The sequence below is a fragment of the Tupaia chinensis genome, unplaced genomic scaffold, assembly GCF_000334495.1.
Source record: "Tupaia chinensis unplaced genomic scaffold, TupChi_1.0 Scaffold000316_1, whole genome shotgun sequence".
In the NCBI taxonomy this organism is placed as follows: Eukaryota; Metazoa; Chordata; class Mammalia; order Scandentia; family Tupaiidae; genus Tupaia; species Tupaia belangeri.
The window spans coordinates 4978740-4979081 of NW_006159809.1; the positions used below are offsets into that span (position 1 = coordinate 4978740).

Below are 342 nucleotides of genomic sequence, written 5' to 3' on the forward strand. Positions count from 1 at the left end.
CCTTTGTTAGAATGCTTTACACTTTCCACAGAACAGAAACTAAAATAACCTGTTATACAATTAGTCACAAATACAGTCCTCGTGCTTTTTGCCCATACACATGAGTATTGTCTAAAACATGTCTTCTTTGCAGCAGCTAGGCCCTGCCACCACTGTGCTTGGCTGAGTTCACAAATCTGTTGTAACCTGTGGCTTCCCTGTCACTTCTCTGGCTCTCCTCTCCGGCTAAGCTTTGTTTCCTGGCAGTTAATTAAAACCTTCTGCCACTGCCATAGCTTCTGCTGCTGCTGGAACCGCCATAGCCACCTTGATTTCGTGGTTTGGGACAGTATTGTCCTCACA

General features: G+C 45.3%; 1 long non-coding RNA gene across 1 annotated transcript in view; it reads right to left on the reverse strand.

Annotated features, from left to right (window-relative positions):
• The window catches only part of LOC114008266 (uncharacterized), a 1435-nt gene extending 1107 nt beyond the window's left edge, over positions 1 to 328 (reverse strand). Inside the window, exon 1 of the long non-coding RNA XR_003549823.1 lies at positions 258 to 328. This is a non-coding gene — a long non-coding RNA (uncharacterized LOC114008266). The remainder of the gene's footprint in view (positions 1 to 257) is intronic.
• Positions 329 to 342: the final 14 nt, after the last annotated feature.